The sequence below is a fragment of the Lithobates pipiens genome, unplaced genomic scaffold, assembly GCF_037356315.1.
Source record: "Lithobates pipiens isolate NorthernLeopardFrog02 unplaced genomic scaffold, aLitPip1_a1.2 Scaffold_1, whole genome shotgun sequence".
Lineage (NCBI taxonomy): Eukaryota > Metazoa > Chordata > Amphibia > Anura > Ranidae > Lithobates > Lithobates pipiens.
The window spans coordinates 54,393,741-54,415,319 of NW_027507685.1; the positions used below are offsets into that span (position 1 = coordinate 54,393,741).

Genomic DNA, 21,579 nt, shown 5'->3' on the forward strand with positions numbered 1-21,579 from the left:
TGCTACCATGTCACCGACAAAAAAACATGAAAAAAATCCAAAAACTTTGCCCATCCTACATAAAGATAAAATTCTTGAGGAAAATCTGCTAGACCATGCTGTTAAATCTGTCATTTAAAGTGCAACTTTAGTCAGAAAAGTAAGTCCTGCTACATCTCTTACGGTTGTCCCATTTTGCATATATACTCATGTAAAACATTGGAAAAAAATAAGGTTCTATACACTTTGAAATCCAGTAATACGCTGTTTCAACCTGCTCTGCACATACTCAGTAGCTCTCCAATTTTAGGCATATTTAAGCACTTAAAGCACAATCAAACCCTCCTATCATTTACAGCCAATGAAGCTGCTTCTGTTCAAACTGCAAATGCCATAATGCTGCACATGTGATCAGTTATGACACCAGCCATTTGATGATTTGATAGTTTGGTTGAGAACACAAGCAAATGGGACAGTTATCAATCCCGGAATTCCAGGAATGTAACTGTGTTTTGAAACCCTTAAATCAATTGGTTTCGTTCCACTTTATGATTTACTGCTGTTTGGAGGCTCTAGGCTTCAGCAAATTGGAAGCCTCCAGCAAGAAGCAAGTTGTTATGGGTAAAGCAAGAACTTGTGAGTGAAGGTCACAGGAACTGGAAAGCAGCATCGAAAACGACCACAAACCCTCAATCTTCTGATTGGAAGTCAGGCGCCTTATCCATTAGGCCACGCAGTCTGCCACAAGGACATCTTTTTGGTTTGTGGAATCTGGATTAGCAAAACACTTGAAGATCACCTGGGACATCTTCTACTTGCTTTGCTCAAGCAGATTTGGTAGAAAGGATCTGAAATGTATGACTTGGTGCAAGGTCATGCTTTAAGAAGTGCATTTGCAAAAGGGCCTAGATTCAGAGTGTTCATACAGCTCCTTGACAACGGTAATAGATCAATAGAGTACCACGAGTAGATGATATTTCCAGAGGCAGCCAAATTTGTTCAATGTATCTTGTCAGGATGGCCGAGTGGTCTAAGGCGCCAGACTTAAGAGCTGTTTCTTCACATTGTGTGGGTGTTCTGGTCTCCAAATGGAGGCGTGTGTTCAAATCCCACTTCTGACAATCAGTTTACACATTTAGCTTGAACTAGAATCACCACTCCCGCTGTCTTTTCATGCTACCATGTCACCGACAAAAAAAACATGAAAAAAATCCAAAAACTTTGCCCATCCTACATAAAGATCAAATTCTTGAGGAAAATCTGCTAGACCATGCTGTTAAATCTGTCATTTAAAGTGTAACTTTAGTCAGAAAATTAAGTCCTGCTACATCTCCTACGGGGTTGACAAATTTGCTTTGAATTTAGGAGCCAGTTAAAAAAGTTAGGAGCCAGTTTTTTTTTCAGCTCCCGGGGTAAGGCCACTCATTTTCACCCCCTATCCCTAACTCACAATGGAGCACCCAGTCAATAACTCCATTGAAACGCTGTTACATCAGGGGTATGGGCTGACCAGAAAGAGTAAGGCTGGCAACAGATGGAACTGGCTGGCACTGGCAGGTGGCACTGGTTGCCACTGGAAGGCACGTGGAACTGCCAGATGGCACCGACAGGTGACACTAGTTGGCATTGGCAGGTGACACTGGTTTGGAACTGGCAGGTGACACTGGTTTGAAACTGGCAAGTGGCACTATTGGCGATGGCAGGTGGACCTGGTTGGTGATGGCAGGTGGCCCTGGTTGGCGATGGCAGGTGGCCCTGGTTGGCGATGGCAGGTGGCCCTGGTTGGCGATGGCACTAGTTGTCACTGGCAGATGGCACTGATTGGCGGTGGCACTGGTTGGTGTTGGCAGGTGGCACTGATTGGCGGTGGCACTGGTTGGCGGTGGCACTGGTTGGCGGTGGCAGGTGGCACCGACTGGCGGTGGCACTCGGCACTGGCAGGTGGCACTGACAGGTGGCACTGGTAGGTGGCACTGATTGGCACTGGCACTGGGTGGTGGCAGGTGGCACTGGGTGGTGGTTGCAGGTGGTATTGATTGGCGGTGGCACTGGTTGGCACTAGCAGGTGGCACTGATTTGTGGTGGCAGGTGGCACTGATTGGCGGTGGCAGATGGCACTGGTTGCCGCTGGCAGGTGGTACTGATTGGTGGTGGCACTGGCAGGTGCCACTGGCAGGTGCCACTGGTTGGCACTGGCACTGATTGGTGGTGGCAGGTGGCACTGATTGGCGGTGGTACTGGTTGGTGGCAGGTGGCACTGGTTGGTGGTGGCAGGTGGTATTGATTGGCGGTGGCACTGGTTGGCGCTGGCAGGTGGCACTGGTTGGCGCTGGCAGGTGGCACTGGTTGGCGCTGGCACTGGTTGGCACTGGCAGGTGGCACTGGTTGGTTGCAGGTGGTATTGATTGGAGGTGGCACTGGTTGGCACTGATTGGTGGCAGGTGGCACTGATTGGCACTGGCAGGTTTCACACGGAGCACTCTGTTACTGAAATGTAACAGAGGAGCTGGCGGGACCCTGCCGGGGTGTGAAACTGACAAGTAACAGAGAGGTGGATATGTCAGATTTCAGCCTGATGTCAGGGTGGGTGGGACCCGGCCAGGGTGGGCGGGACCTGGCCGGGGTGGGCGGGACTCAGCAGCTATCAAACACCAGCCAACGATTGGGCTGCTTAAGAAAAGGGGCGGGCCACATACACGTAGCAGCCCGCCCAGATCCCATTGGCTGGTGTTTGATAGCTAGCTGGGTCCCGCCCCCACCCCGGCCGGGTCCCGCCCACCCCGACATCAGGCTGACAGATCCTCCTCTCTCCATTGCGTGTAAGTTTCACACACAGCGCGGTGCTGCAGAGTGTGAAGGAGGGAGGAGGACGGCAGTCAGTGTTAATGCTGCTGCATGTCTGGGGCATCGATAGTCAGTGGGCTGGTGGCAGCTTAGGCGACAGGTCACGATTTTTGGTCGCATTGGCGACCTGGCGCCTGGGGTTTGTCGAGCCATGGGCTAGAGAGCACTGGGGGGGCAGTGTAGAGCACAGGGAGAGAGATGGAGGGCACAGGGGCAGCGTAGAGCATGGGGGGAGGTGGAGAGAAGAGGGGGGCGGTGAAGAGCACAGGGGGAAAGGCAGAGGGCACAGGGGGCAGCGTAGAGAATGGGGGAGGTGGAGAGCACAGGGGGTGAGGTGCAGGGCACAGGGGGCAGTGTAGAGCATGGGGGGAGGTGGAGAGCACAGGAGGGAAATGGAGAGCACAGGCGGTGAGGCGCAGGGCACAGGTGGGCAGCATAGAGCATGGGGGGAGGTGGAGATCACAGGGGGAGGTAAAAAGCACAGGGGGAGAGGCGGAGGTCACAGGGGGGGCAGCGTAGAGCATAGGGGAGGTGGAGAGCGCGGGAGGAAAGACGGAGGGCACAGGGGGGCAGCATAGAGCATGGGGAGGTGGAGAACACAGGAGGGAGGTGGCGAAAAGAGGGGGGCTGGAGAGCACTTGGGGGCGCTAGAGAACATTGGGGAAGGTGAAGTGCACAGGGGGGCAGTGTAGAACATGGGAGGAGGTGGAGAGCACAGGAGGGAGGTGGAGAGCACAGGGGGAGAGTCAGACAGCACAGTGGGGCAGCGTAGAGCATGGGGGAGGTGGAGAGTACTGGGTGGAGGTGGAGAGCACGGGGGGGCTGGAGAGCACAGGGGGGCAGCGGAGAGCATTGGGAGGTGGAGAGCACAGGGGGCAGCGGAGAGCATGGGGGGAGGTGGAGAGCACAGGGAGAGAGACGAAGAGCACAGGGGGGGGGCGGAGAGCATGGGGGCAGGTGGAGAGCACAGAAGGGTGGTGGAGAGCACTGGGGGGACTGGAGAGCACATGGGGGGATGTAAAAAAGCACAGGGGGGAAGAGGCGGAGGGCACAGGGGGGCGGTGTAGAGCATGGGGGGTGGTGGAGAGCCCAGGAGAGAGGAGGAGAGCACAGGGGGGCTGGATAGCACTGGGGGAGAAGTGGAGGGCACAGGGGGCAGTGAAGAGCGGGGAGGTGGATATCACAGGGAGAGAGGCAGAGGGCACAGGGAGAGAGAGGCAGAGGGCACAGCAGAGAGCATGGGAGAGGTGGAGAGCACTGGGTGGGTTAGATAGCACTTTGCCGAGGGTAGAGAGCATGGTGGGGGGGGGGTAATGATAAGCAGGATAGGAGCAGCAGTGGGCGGCTGCATATAGAAGAATTATTCTCTCCATCTTCCTCCCGCAGTACCTGCAAGAGGGAGAGGAGCAGAGGCAGGCATTCAGAGATTGCGGGAGGAAGATGGAGAGAATGATTCTTCTATATGCAGCCATCCCCACCGCTCCTCCTATTAAGGTTACAGGTGGCCACACTTACATTGTCTCTGATCCGGGGCTACAGCAGGCTCCTCTCCCCTTCGTGGTCACGCCCCCTGGCTCCAACGGCATAACTATACTGGCGGCCATGGAGAGGTCTCTCCTCTAGCCCCTCTCCCCTTCATGTTTCACTCCCCCTGGTGCCAATGACTGAGCCTGAGCTGAACAGGCAGCCGGACGGCCACGGAAAGGTTAGGGGACTGGCGTGGGCTTAAAGAGCAGCCTCCCTTGGCCCCGCAAGTAAGGACATGCGGCCCGTCGGCCCCGGCCCACCGGGCAAATGCCCAGTTTGCCCTATGGCCAATCCGGGCCTGTATACCATGCGTTTTCAGGAGGGGAGGAGGGTCTTTCTCAGTTAAGCACACCCTCCTGCCTGCATGCCTGATCTAAGGGTAGATAGATTCCAGGAAGGAAATGCTATGTCAATCATCTGCCCTTGCCCAAGATAGCTGCAGCTAGAAATTCTGGGGGAAAATGGGGTTCAAAATGATTTCTCGTCAAAATGAAACAGAGACATGGATGGATGAGTAAAATTGCCTTGAACATTAAAAATAATTAAATAGTGTTTTCAACTTAGGATGCTCTACTATACAGTAGTTAAAGTGTTTGTTACCCCAACATTTCATATTCCTGATACATTGCCTTACAAAAGTATTCACCCCCTTGGCTTTTTACCTATTTTGTTACATTACAGCCTTTAGTTCAATGTTTCTTTAATCTGAATTATATGTGATGGATCAGAACACAATACTCTAAGTTGGTGAAGTAAAATTAGAAAAATATATACATAAAACTATTTTTTCAGAAATAAAAAAAATGATAATTGGCATGTGCGTATGTATTCACCCCATGTGTTATGAAGCCCATAAAAAAGCTCTGGTGCATCCAATTACCTTCAGCAGTCACATAATTAGTGAAATGATGTCCACCTGTGTGCAATCTAAGTGTCACATGATCTGTAATTACATATACACACCTTTGTGAAAGGCCCCCGAGGCTGCAACACCTAAGCAAGAGGAACCACTAACCAAACACTGCCATGAAGACCATGGAACTCTCCAAACAAGTAAGGGACAATGTTGTTGAGAAGTAAAAGTCGGGGTTAGGTTATAAAAAAATATCCCAATATTTGATGATCACTAGGAGCACCATCAAATCTATCATAACCAAATGGAAAGAACATGGCCCAACTGCAAACCTGCCAAGAGATGGCCACACACCAAAACTCACGGACCGGGCAAGGAGGGCATTAATCAGAGAGGCACCACAGAGACCTAAGGTAACCCTGGAGGAGCTGCAGAGTCACACAGCAGAGACTGGAGTACCTGTACATAGGACGACAATAAGTCATATGCTCCATAGAGCTGGGCTTTATGGTTGAATGACCAGAAGAAAGCCATTACTTTCAGCAAAAAACAAAATGGCATGTTTTGAGTTTGCGAAAAAGGCATGTGGGAGACTCCCAAAATATATGGAGTAAGGTGCTCTGGTCTCATGAGACAAAAATTTTACTTTTTGGCCAAAGTAAATGCTATGTCTTGCGCAAACCCAACACATCACATCACCCAAAGAACACCATTCCCACTGTGAAACATGGTGGTGGCAGCATCATGCTGTGGGGATGTTTTTCAGCAATAGGGACTGGGAAACTGGTCAGAGTTGAGGGAAAGATGGATGGTGCTAAATACAGGGATATTCTTCAGCAAAACCTGTAACACTCTGTGTGTGATATGAGGCTAGGGCGGAAGTTCACCTTCCAGCAGGACAATGACCCCCAACACACTGCTAAAGCAACACATGAGTGGTTTAAGGGGAAACATGTAAATGTGTTGGAATAGCCTAGTCAAAGCCCAGACCTTAATCTGATAGAAAATCTGTGGTCAGACTTAAAGATTGCTGTTCACAAGTGCAAACCATCCAACTTGAAGGAGCTGGAGCAGTTTTGCAAGGAGGAATGGGTAAAAATCCCAGTGGTAAGATGTGGTAAGCTCATAGAGACTTATCGAACGACTTGGGGCTGTGATGGCCCACAAAAGGTGGCTCTACAAAGTATTGACTTTGGGGGGGTAAATAGTTATGCACATTGACTTTTTCTGTTTTTTTGTCCTATTTATTGTTTGCTTCACAATAAAAAAAATAAATAAAAAATCTTCAAAGTTGTGGGCATGTAAATTAAATTATGCAAATACTCAAACAATCCATGTTAATTACAGGTTGTGAGGCAATAAAACACGAAAAATGCCAAGGAGGGTGAATACTTTTGCAAGGCACTGTATGTGCGTGCTGTACCATGTACATGTATGAGATAGTATTCGGTTCTCTTTGTATTGCTTTCTTTGTGTGAAATCCCTGGTGTTCCTGTTAGTCCCTTTGCTTTCCTATTAAAAACTAACACACTAAGCAGAAGAGTACACAGTGGTAAGTTCTCTAGCTATGCTGGGAACTCAGTGTACCCGCCTGCAATGACCAGACTTGCCCTGACGCGCCCCCACTGCACAGCCATTCACTGGGAAGCTCAGAGTGCTGCTGCTTCTCCCTCCCCAGCTCTTATGCAGCGGAGAACAGAAGTGATCACTTATAAAAAAATTAAAAAGGTATTTTATGATGTTTTTTTTATATCTATACAAAAAATTTTGCCTTTGATTTCTTTTATTAAATTGAATGGGTTGTTTTACAGGGTGATCATTTACAATCGCTTTAAGTTCCTTTTTATTTTGTCCAGAAAGGAAATGTATAAATTTATATGGAACCTTCGGCCATCTTCCATTATCGGTTATCATAATTAATCTATAAAGTATAAAGTCAAAGATCTGGGCTATTTTGGACACAACCTTTTAATGAAATGTTAACAGCCTGAATTTAGATGTCATCTGACATTTAAATAACACATCGGAAAAAAAAAAGTGTGTCTATCAGTCATTTTCACATCAGTTTACTGCGCATTTCTTACAAAAACACTGTGCACCTTATTAGTAATATAGAACTGGGAATGCCATAAGAGAACATTTCAAAGGACAGAGCAATCTCTGAGGTTAAAAATGGGCAGGATGCGGTACATCTTTGGACATACTAAATAGGAGTGACATTTACAAGAAAGCTAATTGAAGAGGATTGATTTTCATCAGATAATAATTAAATGAAGTAATGGTATTGTGCTCCTAACCTCTCAATGGCACAAAAAAGCATGCATCTGTGAAGAAAGTCAAATAACAGAGGATATGGAGCACATGAACTATTACATCTTGTCAGTTTATTACTGACTGTTTAACCACTTCAGCCCCGGAAGAATTTACCCCCTTCCTGACCAGAGCACATTTTGCGATACGACACTGCGTCGCTTTAAAGTGGTTGTAAACCCTTACAAACCACTTTGACCTACAGGTAAGCCTAGATTAAGGCTTACCTGTAGGTCCAAGAAATATCTCCTAAACCTATACGGTTTAGGAGATATTTGCCCGAAGACAGGCACTGTCTGCGGCGCGCAGGCGCACTGAGCGCGGCATTTCCAACAACGGAGCTGCCGTGCGTGTCGGCTTCCGTGCGCATGCGCGGGAGTGACGTCATCGCGGCTCCGCCGAATGACAGCGGCCGAGCTGCGAGACCCCACCAAAAAGATGGATGCGCCAGACTACAGGGGACAGCGGTGACATCGCTGGCTCCTGTGTCAGGTAAGTGACACATAATGGGCTACTATGCGATGCATAGTAGTCCATTATGCTTTGCCTTTGCAGGGAATGAAAGAGGAAGTAAACCAATCAGGGTTTACTTCCTCTTTAAGTGACAATTGCGCCCCAAACAAACCTGATGTCATATTTTTCCCACAAATAGAGCTTTCTTTTGGTGGTATTTGATCACCTCTGCGGTTTTTATATTTTGCGCTACAAACAAAAAAACTTTTTGCTATAATAAATATCCCCCCAAAAATATATAAAAAAACTAAATTTCTTTCTCAGTTTAGGCCGATATGTATTCTTCTACATATCTTCGGTACAAAAAAAAAAAAAATAAATCACAATACGTGTATATTTATTGGTTTACGCAAAAGTTATAGCATCTACAAAATAGGGGATAGAGTTATGTAATTTTTATTATTTATTTTTTTATTAGTAATGTCGGTGATCTGCGATTTTTATCGTGACTGGGACATTGCGGCAGACACATCGGACACTTTTGACACTATTATGGAACCAGTGACAATTATACAGCGATCAGTGCTATAAAAATGCACTGATTACTGTGTAAATGACAATGGCGGGGGGCGATCAAGAGGTCAAGTGTGTCCTAGGGTGTGATTCTAACTGGGGGGGAGGGGGTGGGCTCACTACAACATGACATAGATCACTGCTCCTGATGATGGGGAGAAGTAGATCGTTGTCATGTTGCTAGGCAGAACAGGGAAATGCCTTTTTTACATCTCCCTGTTCTGTCTCTCCGTGTCATGATTGCGGGCCCCTAGTGGACTTCGAGTCCACGAGACCCGCAGGCAAGCTCACGGAGTACGCGGTGGTCGCACCCACTAAGTTGCATCTTAAAGTGGGTGTAAACCCACTTTAAAGAAAAAAAAAAAACTAACACCTGCAAGACAAAGGCATAATGAGCTAGTATGCATAGCATCAAAGCCCTCGCTGTGGTGCCTGTATACTGCTCTGGGGGCCAACATCACTCCTGGGTATCACGGCTCCGGCGCTCTGATTGGCCAGAGCTGCGATGACGTCACTCCCACACATGCATGCGGTAACGGCACACTCACTGAAGCAACGCCACATACATGCCGTTGCTTCAATTTGTGTCAGTGCGCATGTGCCGATGACATCGGCACATGCAAATACAGGGGATATCTCCTAAACCGTGTAGGTTTAGGAGATATCCTGGGTAGCTACAAGTAAGCCTTATTATAGGCTTACCTGCAACACAAAGTGGTCTGTAAGGGTTTACAACCACTTTAAAGGGGACGTACAGGTACGCCCATTTGCGCAGCCGTGCCATTGTGCTGACGTACATGGTTGTGCGCTGGTCGGTAAGCAGTTAAGCGAGTAATTAAATCCCAACTCCGGCTCAGGGTTAGAACCTCTATAAGTTTCTTACTGTTGTCTAGGTCTCTGTTCAGCAGATTTTCCCTCACTTCCTGTCTTGATACTTTACTGGAAGTGGAAGGGACAGCTTAAAGTATAATTAAAGGCAAAACTTTTTAGTTAGTTTTGTATAGAGTGGAGGTGGATTGCAACACGTCAGGTTTTTATTGCTCTCTGTGCTCCCTTTAAGGAGATTCACCCTCTCTATTTGTCCTGTTTACTATTGTCATTGAGGCTGGGTTCACACTAGAGTACAGAGTGGCTCACAGCAGGAGTCCGGTGTTTTTCCATTCACTGTTTCAGGTCTGGATTTTGGCTGAATTTAGACCTGAAATGGACCATAGGGATCTGGTCACAATATCCTGCTATGCTTATTGGATACGGGTAAACCCACATCCAATTTGCAATAGTGTGAATCAAGCCTCAAAGTGAAAGTAAAAGAAAATCCTAACATTTAGGCTGTCCCCAGAAAAGTAACAGTGGGATATCTTTCAATGGGGACATTGGGGTACCCCGTAGAATTACTTTAATTTGCAGAAATTTCCTTTCACTTCCTGTTTGGCTATGGGACAGTAAGTGAAGGGAAATATCCGCATTGGGACACAGGTAGTGACAAAAATCTGACTGGGGGTAAAATGCTCCCTTACTTCATCCAAAATGAAAAAAAAAAAGTTTTGCCTATAGTTCTATTTTAAATGGGGAACAAACAGCAAACAAATCCAACCCAAATTCGAACCCTAAAATGAGCACTTTATTGCTGTGTGTATCCTTTTTGGAGACATTTTGCTTACTTGTCTCAGTGACCACTCAGGAAGTAAGAGAAAATCTCCCTAGTAAAGTCACAAACGCTGGTTAAAAAACATGGAAGGTTCCAACTTGCCTACTTTATCCAGACCTTCAGAAAAATCCTTTATGTACTTAGCCCATCTGTGACCAGACTATAGACTTGTCTTGCACATAGATATAGTCAGGGCAAGACTTAGGGTGGTCGGGGCCCCTGGGCTTCAGTCACTTTCGGGCCCTGCCTTCTATACATTACCGTATAACACGCACCCAAAGTTTAGGAGGGAAGTTTAAGGAGAAGTTTAATTTACATTTAAATGCCCATCAATGCAGCCTTATCAGTGTCATTTGCAGCCTTGTCGTCACTGCAGTCTTAAAGTTTAAAAATGGCGCAGCAGAGAGTCCTGTGAATCTTTGCGTCTCTCGGGTCCTCTTGCAGTCCCGAGCGGAGCCGAGAGTAGCCAAGTGTACCCTGCTCGGCTCACAGTCACAGACATCCCAAATAGGGATGAGCTCCAGCGTGTTCGCACACTCCACATGCAGAGCCCGCCAGGAAGTCGGTGCAGAGCTGCGCGAATCACAGGCAGTGAGACATTGCCCCGATGTGTGCTGCGCTGCGCTGACTTCCTGGCGGGCTTTGCACATAGAGTGTGTGAACACACCGGAGCTCATCCCTAATCCCAACCTGTAAACCTAATTTCAGGGAGGTGACGCAACAAGACCCCCCACATGACACATTAATATATGTGTGAACATTTTCTGTGTATGTGTGTACAATGTCACTCATATGCAGTCTATGTCGGCTGTGTGTGTGAGTTGTATGTGTAAGACGCGGTACAGGAGATGGCCAGAGACTGCAGACGCGGTACAGGAGATGGCCAGAGACTGCAGACGCGGTACAGGAGATGGCCAGAGACTGCAGACGCGGTACAGGAGATGGCCAGAGACTGCAGACGCGGTACAGGAGATGGCCAGAGACTGCAGACGCGGTACAGGAGATGGCCAGAGACTGCAGACGCGGTACAGGAGATGGCCAGAGACTGCAGACGCGGTACAGGAGATGGCCAGAGACTGCAGACGCGGTACAAGAGATGGTCAGAGACTGCAGACGCAGTACAAGAGATGGTCAGAGACTGCAGACACAGTACAAGGGATGGTCACAGACTGCAGATATGGTTGAACTCAGTGTACATATATATAGTATTGCAGGGCCGTGACACTCTATTTAAACTGGTTCTGCAAGATCAAGTCAGTAATCCTCCTTTGAAAGGTACAACCAAGTGACAAGGCAGCAGCACATTTAATTTCCAAAATAAAATTTTTCTTCCAAACAGTGATCTGGTCAGGATTAGTGGAGGACAGTAAACAGTTAATGGGTCTGTGAAACTTCTAGCCTGAATCAGAAGGAAATCCTTCACAAAAACATCAAACTGTGCAGTACATACAGAGCTCTGGCTAAATAGCGGAGCTGAAATGGTTAACAGCCAGCCAAGTGTGACCCATCACTGGGCACAGAATGCCAGGGGCTGCAGTGACTTCCAGAGATCTGATCAGTGTGCAGCTATAAAGAAAAAACAAAGATTATAGAAGGAGGGGGAGGCTGATCAGTAACATTGCACTAAAGACATTTTTGGAAGACACTGTCCGGCCAGCAATACATGTGACTGTGCAGCGCTCTCCACCATCTTCTTCCCATTCAGCCAGAATGATGTGTGTGCTCAGTGCTGCAGGATCTTCCTATAGTCATACCTTCCTCTGCTATGTCCTCCTGGGGCTTCGGGTACTGTGCATCTCCCTCCCAGCTCCCCCATTCACCACCTGTGTAGTCAAATGTGGCGGGCTGGAGAGGGGGAGGGGAGTTACACTCTGTCTGCTGCACAATACATGGACTTGCTCCTCCGGCCCCGCCTACTGTTCACAGCACAGCCCCGCCCCGCCCCCACTTCTCTAGCTGTTCCAAAGCTCCTAGCAGCTGACAGTGGCCCTCTGAGTGACAGGTTCAGCTATGCATCTTGGCAGGGCTGCGGGGCCCCCTATTGGGTGGGGCCAGGGCTGCTCTTAGAAATTACAGGGCCCCATACAGCCTACCTGACAGGCCCCCCCCCCCCCAAAAAAAAAATATCAAATTCAATTTCTGCTAAAATGCGATGGTAGCAATGCCGTTTTGCAGCCATGGCAGAAATTATACCCTTGCTACTACTGCCTCCTGACACCTGTATTTTGTTGTAATTTTTTTAAATTGCTTTATAGTAATTTTTCTTCCTGAGACTGGCTGCAACTGTGGGCAACTCTTGGCTGCAACTGTGAGCCAAGTGTTTGGCTTGCAGTTGCAAAGTGGCCCCATTGAATTCAATGGGAAGTTTGATAGGTGGTGCTGCCTGTCAAACTCTGCAGCCTGTGTTAAAATGCCGCAGCTACATAATGTGTACAGCCCTGTCTGACGATATTGTTAGGATTTGGGTGTGCAGCTAGGGGTGGTGATAAATCCACGGCTCAGCCAACTATGTGAAAGAGTTCTTAGGCTGCATTCCCACTTTGTATTTCCTGACCGTGTGACAAAGGGTAAGGGAAACGCATGCTTAGCATGCATTTTAGAAATGCACTGCAATCTCGCATAGTGCTTGTGGTGCCGTTAATTGTTAATGGCACCCAAAAAACAGCTTGCTTTTTTTTTTTCACATTAAAAGCGTTTATTGAGTTAAAGGAAAAGCAAACAGTAATACAACTGCGAACAAGCTTAAGTAAATACAGATAGTATTGTACAGCATTATACCTCAATTCAGCATACAATTCGTACCCTAAAATGATGTTACCCACTATACCTGGGGTGACAGGGCTAACTATAATTCAAACATTGTAATCAAATCACATGACTAAAGCCAATCTATACTGAACATACTTGCATACTGTGTCAATATTCTGACCTTATCCACAGTCGAGGTCTAATAATGCGCTCATTTTTAAAAAAAAAGAAAGAAAACAAGAACAAATAATGAAAATAAGGGAAAAAGGAAAGAGTGAAAGTAGAATGACCAATTTAACCTCTAGCATTACATTTGTCTCCTAGAAGCTGAGCATATTTTGTAGAGTAACGGAACACTATCCAAGGTGTCCAAGTAGCATGAAATTTGTCCACTGATTCAGTGGCTAGAGCCACTGTTTCTTCCATAGTATATGTCTCAGATACCCTGAGCAGCCACTCACCCACCGTTGGGGCTCTGGGGGACCTCCAATGCAGTGGCACCAGGGACTTGGCTGCATTGAGTAGGTGTTTAAGCAAAGAATGTTTGTATCTCCTCAGGGGTACATCAGTAATGTGGAGGAGACAGCAAGCCGCATCTAACGTGATTGAGGTGTCCGTGATTTGAGCTATCAAATTCCTCACTTCATCCCAAAAGGGCGTCAGTTTGGAACAGCCCCACCATATATGTGTAAGCGTACCCACCTCACCCTGGCATCTCCAACACATTTCCGGGACCTGAGGAAACCATTTGTGCAGTTTATCAGGAGTATGATACCAGTGTGTCAACAATTTATAGCACGTTTCTTGTGTTCTCGTGCTAATAGAGCACTTATGAGCCAGTGCACAAGCCCTTCCCCATTGGGAATCCGTAATGTTCCTCTGTAGTCCCTGTGCCCATTTGTTCCTGAACCTATCCACCTCTTGTCCATTCACCTGTTGCAGCCACTTATAGGCCAACGAGGTCGCCTTGTGTAATCTTTCACCTGACGCACATACCTCCTCCAGGTCTGTGAGCTGTCTAATGAAGTGTCGTTTGTGTTTTGAGGAGGTGACAAAGCTCCTGATCTGGAAATAATTCCATAAGGGAAACGCTGGATCCCCCCAGTCTCTTCTAAGGGTCTCTAAATCTTTCAATTTGCCCCCAGAGAGACAGTCTTTTACCAGTCTTGGGGCATTAGAATCTGTGTCGTGAAGCAGGACGTTCTCTATACCTGGTTTAAAGTCGGGATTACTGTAGAGCGGTGTTAGAGGGCTGAGGGGGGTAGTCACCGCAAACCGTTTCGAGTTTGCGTGTAGTATTGATAGCGTAGTCTCTGTCAGGGGGTTCAAACTAATCGTGTTCTTGAGGCTGTTCAAAGAGAGCCAAGGGGAAAAGCGCAATCTGTTGTCTGTTAGCATATCTTCCAGTCTTACCCAATCTTTGTCCGCCATATGACAATGCCAATCAATTATCCTAGTAATATGTGCTGCTACCTGATATTTCTTAAAGTCGGGTAGTCCCATCCCCCCGTCAACTTTTGGTTTCGACAAGAAGGCATACTTGATCCTCGCTCTCCCATTGTGCCACAGGAAGCGTAGGGCCAAGGATTTAAGTTTAAGAAAAAAGCTTCTGGGGATGGAAATTGGTAATGCTCTAAATAAATAGGTCAGTCTGGGCAATACCGACATTTTCAGGATCGCCGCACGACCGAACCACGAGAACAACCCCGTATTCCATGAACCTAGGTCACATTCTATCGTTTTCAGCATTGGAATGAAATTGTGTTCAAAGACTCTTTTGGAGTCTGGAGAAATCCAAACCCCAAGGTACTTAAGTGCCACAGCCTCCCACCGGAAGGGGCAATTATGCTTGGTTCTATTCAGTTCGTCCTGGGATAGAGCAATGTTCAAGGCCTCCGACTTGGAATAATTAATTTTTAGATTAGACAAGTATCCAAATTTAGTAAAGGCTTTCAATAAATTGGGAATCGTCGTGTGTGGGTCTGTCAAGAAAAATAGCAAATCGTCGGCGTAGGCCGCAACTTTGAACTCCCTGCCCTGCACCTCGAATCCCCCTATCGAGACATCTTTATTAATCAATCTGATGAACGGTTCCAGGGATAAAATAAACAGAAGGGGTGACAAAGGGCAACCCTGTCTGGTTCCATTTGCAATACTCACAGGAGCAGACAAGGAACCGTTCACCCTCACTCTAGCAGTGGGATTTTGGTATATAGCTGAGATCCAGGTCATCATCCGTGTCTTCAACCCTATCTGTTTGCATGTGGCAGTCATGTAATCCCACGCCACTCGATCGAAGGCCTTCTCCGCGTCCGTGGACAGGAGAAGGCCTCCGATCTTCCCCCTGTGAGCCACTTGCGAAAGCAAAAGTGCTTTAATAATGTTGTCTTTAGCCTCTCTTCCTGGCATAAAGCCAACCTGTTCTGGACCAATCAGCTCGGCCAAAAAGGGGTTCAATCTATTAGCTAATATCTTGGTTAGTATTTTGAGGTCCAGATTTAAGAGAGAGATTGGCCTGTAATTCGCACATGATGATGGATCCTTATTAGGCTTGGGTATCACCGCTATGTGGGCCGATAAAAACTCGGGAGGAACCTTCCGGGGCGAGGACAAAGAGTTCAAAGCTTTTCTCAGAGGGCCGGAGAGAATCTCCGAAAAAGTTTTAAAGTAGATGGCCGAGTAGCCATCAGGTCCTGGGGATTTTCCCGTCTTCAAGTCTGTTATTGCCCTTTTAATTTCAGTGTCAGAAATCTGTACGTCTAGGGAATCTAAGTCTTGTTCTCCTAGAGAGGGGAGGCCGCTCTCTCGCAGAAATTCTCCAATAATTTGGGATCTATTGCCCTGTAGGTCTCTAGGTCTATTTTGGGGGGGAAGATTATATAACTCAGTATAATACTTGTGGAAATGTGCTGCAATGTCCTCATTATTCACATCCAGGGAACCAGTCGCACTACGTATGCCAGTTGTGGTATGGCTAGAATTATGTTCCTTCAGGGCTCTGGCTAACAGCCTACCTGCCTTGTTACCCCCTTCATAGTAAATTTTTTTCTTAAAAAAGAGCATACGTCTAGCTTTCATATGTAACAGATCCAAATATTGCTTCCTAGAGTTCAATAAGTCTGTGGCCGTTCTCTCGCACAATGTGCGTTTGTGGAGTGTATCTAGTTTACCTATTTTAACTAGAAGATCTTTCATCTCCGTCTCTCTTTCACGTTTACGTCTCTCCCCTAATTTGATTAGTACCCCCCTTATAGTACATTTATGCGCTTCCCATAACACCAATGGGTCTGTGTCCGGTAGGTCATTGTTTACGAAAAACTCCTTAAGAGCTGTCTCAATCAAGGGTAGAGTCACCGGATCCGTCAGGAGGGAGGGGTTCAGTTTCCAAGAGTTGTATGTCTGGGTCTGTCTATCAGGATCCAGGGAGATTGCAATAGGGGCATGATCTGAAATAACCTGTGTACCAATTTTGGCCGCACTAACCACCGGCAGGTCACGTTGCGTCACAAATAAATAATCAATGCGGGAATATCTATTATGTGGGATCGAATAGTACGTGTAATCCCTTCCTTCCGGATTAAGCATACGCCATACATCTACTAATTGCAGCGTCTGTAACAGACGTTTGATTCGCTTCAAAATTTGGAAAGAGACACATGACCTCCCCGTGGAAGTGTCCGCCAGAGGATCTAGTGGGATATTAAAATCCCCTCCTAAAATGACACCCCCCTCTGCAAAGCCTTGTAGTTCTGATATCATACGTCTACAAAATTGAAGATGGTTTGTATTGGGGAAATAAACATTAGCTTGGGTGAGGGGCCTACCCCTATAGGAGCCCTTTAGGAAGATGTATCGACCCTCCGGATCCGACAACGTCCCCGCGACCACGAAAGGGGCGTCTTTCCCTAATAGGATCGACACGCCCTTCGTCTTTGAGAGAGCATTCGTTGCATGAAAGGATCTCGTAAAGAATTTATTTGTCATTCTGTAAGTCTGGCGAGAGACAAAGTGCGTCTCCTGTAAGAAGACACAGTGTGGCCTACTCTTTTGCAGCTCCCTGAGAACCGCGGTTCTTTTTTCTGGGATGTTAAGTCCCTTCACGTTATGTGATATTACCGTGGGCATATGGCCCAATGTCGCGTAAGCCATTTGTATTTTTTGTGTTCCGCAATCCCCCCAAGTTGTACAGGCAAATGCAACCTAAAATGACTTGGATCACACAGCTATTAAGAAGACGTTAGTCAAACAACTATCAATGAAGCAATAAAACTTCTGGGAGTTATATACCTATGTACAGTCTCTCAGAGGAAAATAGGCGATTCAGGTAAAGAGCGGAAAGAGAGAGAGGGGAAAAAAGGAAGAAGCAGTAGAGGAAAGGAAAAGGTAGGGAGGAGACTAAGAAGGGGAGAAAAAAGAGAGGAAAAGAAAAGAGAGAAAAGAAGAGGGGGAGACGTAAGGTAGACAAAGAAGTAGGAGAGGAAAGAAAAATGGAAACAGCCAGAAAGAAGAGACTTTCCCTAGATAGTAAACAACGTATATTAAAACCTCTGTTAGCTGAGCCCAACTAACAGGGTGGTAAATTAGCCTCTCTAGGGATCGGAGAAATATCCGGTCCAGAGAGGCTCGGTAGGAGCGAGGGTCAGACCAGATAGCGTAATGTGCTATCCAGAGGGCTGACTTATATTTGCGACTGTCAAGTCAATGAAATCAGAAAAAATAAATACATAAACTTGCGCTGAGATAGGGGAGAGAATCAGCCAAATAACTATCAGATAATGTAATAATAGAAAATTGTCATCAGAACCGGGCCTCTCACGAGAAGAGGCCCAACATTGCAAGCTTTCCAGCCTAAAACATCAGTTCCCTGAGCCATTGGTTACACAATGTAAATTGTTAAAGGGAAATTAACCCCGTGAGTGAACACCTGGGCTTCTAATACAGTCTAAGGCCTCCTGGTGTCACCGAAGGAAACAAGAGTCCAGCAGCACTGATTGCTCCTGATAGTGTGGCCATTGGTGCAGAAGCAAAAGTTTGCTTGGCATACCGCTCCTGTGCTCTTCCCAGTCTGTGACACAAAAACACAGAATAAAAATGAAAAAACAAAAGAGAAGGCCAAATCCATGATAAGGGTGTCAGCTACCTTAACCCGCAGATCCTCAACTAGACTCCCTGCTGACCGAGGCATCTGATATAGCTTCCTGGATCTGGGATCAATTGTAAATATAGACTCCGCTGCGATGGTCATTGTCATAGAGACTGAAGCAGTCTGGAGATAAAGCACAGGGTTTACTCACGAGGCACAAAAAGAGAAAAATAAAAGCAACAAAACAGAAGAAAATAACCATTAACTGGAACTCTGCATAGTCCCAAAGAGGCTCTGTCACCTCAAAAGAGCTTGGCAAACATGTCTAGATTGTATTAACTTTGTCGTGAAGTGAAGTAGTGCCTCAAGAACAGTTATGAGGCAGATGACCTAACAGAAAATTAGCCCGGGACCTCCTCTCTGGGCCTAGATGATGTTGGTCTGGCGTTGGGAGTCCCCACACAGGGCTGACCACCTTTGTTGTTCCTTGACCGCTTCGATAGGCGTTTCTCCGGTGTAGAAAGAGGTGAGCTGGGAGGTGACCTGTTGCCCAGTGGCAGTTGAAATTCTTGATACCAGTCCGGAAGGGACACCAAGTCAATATGTAGGGTTTCGCAGAAATCTGGAAGATCTTGGGGAGTGCGGAGTGAGATCTGTTTACCACCATGCATGACAACTAACGCGAAGGGGAAGCGCCAGGAGTATCTGATCTCCTTTTCTCTGAGAACATCCAGCAGGGGGCGTAGAGCTCTCCTGTTACGTAGAGTGATTTGGGACAGGTCTTGAAAGAGCATAATGGAGGCACCGTTAAAGATTATACGATCATTTCTCCTGGCTCTTCTCATAATGTCCTCTTTGAGGGGAAAACTCTGGAGACAACATATAATGTCCCTAGGAGGTGCTGAATCCGGCCCTTTCATCCTGAGTGCTCTATGAGCGCGAACAAACTCTATTGCAGTGTCTTCCTGCCGGTCTAATAGGCTATTAAAAAGTCTCTGCAGGGCTGGGACAATCTGCTCCGTTTCTACCGATTCGGGTATCCCCCGTACCCTAATGTTGTTCCTCCTCCCCCTGTTGTCCAAATCTTCTAAATGGCGGTTCATTTCAATGAAATGGGATGAGTGTGCCTCTGCCACTGACTCCAAGGCCCACAACTCCCTGTCTCTATGCTTCCCTGCAGTCTCTACTGTGGAGATTTTTTCTGTGAGGACAAGCAGGTTGGATTTTAGGTCCGTTATGGCGGCCGAGAATGTGGACTTGATGTCTGCCGCAAAGCCAGACATATGTTCATATGTAAGGGGTTTGGCGGTGTTCGAGAGGCCCCTACCTGCATCCTCTGCTGCGGATTGGGAGTCCTCACTGAAATCCTCTTCTTCGCCATGCTCCGGCACCATCTTGTCCGGCCTGCTCTGTCTCTGCACGGACTGGGAACGGAACATTTCGTTGATGTTCCGCGCGGTACCGCTGTAATGAGTCCTCCGGGCACTGGAGTGAGGTGTGAGCTGGGTTTTCCGACCCATGACAGGCTGCTAACCGTGGACAATTCGGGCTCTTGCTGACTCTCTCCCCGGAGCTCAACTAGTGCGCCGCCATCCTCGCCGCTGGCCAAGCCACGCCCCAAACAGCTTGCTTTTTGTCATGTGACAAACTTGCAAAGCTGCATGCCTAAAAATGTTCTAGAACTTTTATGGTGTGTTTGTCAAATATAGGGCGCCCATTCAAGTGAATGGGCTGCCCTATGTATAAATCTAAAAAATAAAAAATAAATAAATAAAAAATGCAGGAACATGTGTTCTCACTTTGCTAAGTGTAAATGGGGCCTCAGGAGTGGCATATAGCAATAGCTGGTGCATTGTGGCTGGTGGAGATGTTTGTCAGCTGGAATTCTGAACTTTCTGCAGCTTCACCCCCCCTTCCTCAGTCACCCCTTTCCATTAGAAGCACTACAAAATTCAAACCCTACAGCCACAATTCACACAGAGCACGGAGTAGAGGTCAGGAGAGCAGAGCTCAGGACTCATCGGGAGAAACAGGCGGAGAACGTCTTACCTTCAATCTTTCTTCTTTGCAAGATAACGCTGCCAATCACAGGGGGAGGGGAGGGGAGGGTGAGTTTTAGGCTCGGTTCACACATGGGCGACACTACTTCAGGACGACTTTGTGAGGCAACTTGGAGACGACTTGAACACGACTTTGAGACACGACCTGGGGCGATTTACAAGTCGCCCCAGGCCAGGCGACTTTTTCCGTGGCCAATCAGAGAATGAGCTCTGAAGGGGGAACTCCACGCCAAATTTCTGAAAAAAAATTGGCGTGGGTTCCCCCTCCGAGTGCATACCAGGCCCTTAGGTCTGGTATGGATTCCAAGGGGAACCCCCTACACCGAAAAAACGACGTGGGGGTCCCCCCCAGATCCACACCAGACCCTTATCCGAGCACGCTACCCGGCCGGCCAGGAAAGGGGGTGGGGACGAGCGGGCGCCCCCCCTCCTGAGCCGTACCAGGCCGCGTGCCCTCAACATGGGGGGGTGCCTTGGGGGAGGGGGGGCGTACGGCCCCCCCACCCCAAAGCACCTTGTCCCCATGTTGATGAGGACAAGGGCCTCTTCCCGACAACCCTGGCCGTTGGTTGTCGGGGTCTGCGGGCGGGGGGCTTATCGGAATCCGGGAGCCCCCTTTAATAAGGGGGCCCCCGGATACCGGCCCCCCACCCTATGTGAATGAGTATGGGGTACAATGTACCCCTACCCATTCACCTGTAAATACAAGTACAAAAAAAAAACACAACACACAAGATAAAATAATTTATTGCACAGCTCCGGGGGTCTTCCGTCTTCGGGGGTCTTCTCGCCGGACTCCTCCGCTATCTTCTTGTAGCTCTTTTACTAGCGGAGGAGCCCGGCATTCTTCTTCGTCGCAGTGGCCTCTTCTTCCGACTTCAGGGGGCTTGTCCCCCTCTTCGGTTCTTCCGGTCTTCTGTCGTCGTCGCCGCCGCCTTCCGTTCTTCTTCTTCTTCTCCTGGAGATGTTGACTCGTCGTTCTCTCCGGCCGCAATGCCAGGGATGCGCTGCGCTGCCACTTATATAGGGACAAGGGGCAGTGTCACATGAGTTGATGTCACATGGGTTGGTCACATGGGTTGATATCACATGGCGACAGTCCCAGCATCCTCCGGGACTGTGACATCGCAAGGGGGCGGGGTCACCATGTGATATCAACCCATGTGACCAACCCATGTGACATCAACCCATGTGACACTGCCCCTTGTCCCTATATAAGTGGCAGCGCAGCGCGTCCCTGGCATTGCGGCCGGAGAGAACGTCAAGTCAACATCTCCAGGAGAAGAAGAAGAAGAACGGAAGGCGGCGGCGGCGACGACAGAAGACCGGGCCACTGCCTGTAAAAGAGCTATAAGAAGGCGCGGTGGCCCAGCAGAAGAACCGAAGAGGGGGACAAGACCCCCGAAGTCGGAAGAAGAGGCCGCGGCGATGAAGAAGAATGCCGGGCTCCTCCGCTAGTAAAAGAGCTACAAGAAGATAGCGGAGGAGTCCAGCGAGAAGA

The 21,579-nt window shown here is 48.0% G+C and overlaps 1 non-coding gene across 1 annotated transcript; it reads left to right on the forward strand.

Annotated features, from left to right (window-relative positions):
• Positions 1 to 990: 990 nt before the first annotated feature.
• On the forward strand, positions 991 to 1,100 carry TRNAL-UAA (transfer RNA leucine (anticodon UAA)). The gene is made up of 2 exons: positions 991 to 1,028; positions 1,055 to 1,100. It is a non-coding gene; the product is annotated as a tRNA-Leu (tRNA).
• The last annotated feature ends 20,479 nt before the right edge of the window (positions 1,101 to 21,579 follow it).